This window comes from Nannochloropsis gaditana, assembly GCF_000240725.1.
Source record: "Nannochloropsis gaditana CCMP526 unplaced genomic scaffold scaffold155, whole genome shotgun sequence".
Classification (NCBI taxonomy): Eukaryota; class Eustigmatophyceae; order Eustigmatales; family Monodopsidaceae; genus Microchloropsis; species Microchloropsis gaditana.
In genome coordinates, this window is record NW_005803798.1 from 1 (window position 1) to 430 (window position 430).

The following is a 430-nucleotide window of genomic DNA, read 5'->3' on the forward strand; positions in this document are numbered from 1 at the left end:
GAAAGGGAGGGAGAGAAGGAAGGGGATAAGAGGGACAGAACCCTCTCATTATCACTCCGCGTCCATCCATAAGCCAACTCCCACCGCCCCTCAGACAAAGCACTGAGGCATGCCTCCCTCCATCCTCCTCCCATTCCCCCCGGAGACTCGTCGTCGAGGGCGGTCAGTAGGATCAATTGGATGGTTGTGACGTCTCACGACGGGGACGCAGGGGCCCTGGCCCCTCTTCCCCACTCAACCACGGCCGTCAAGGCTCTTGTCCTCATCATCCCACTCTCACACGACCCTCTCCTCCTATCTCCCACCCATGATGTCTCCCCTCCCTCCCTCCCTCCCTCCCTCCCTACCAGCGCCATGGCGTCAGCCGTCATACCTGTGACCCCGACAAGCACGTGCCGGTCCACACGATACAGTTTCTGGCGCAGCCTCG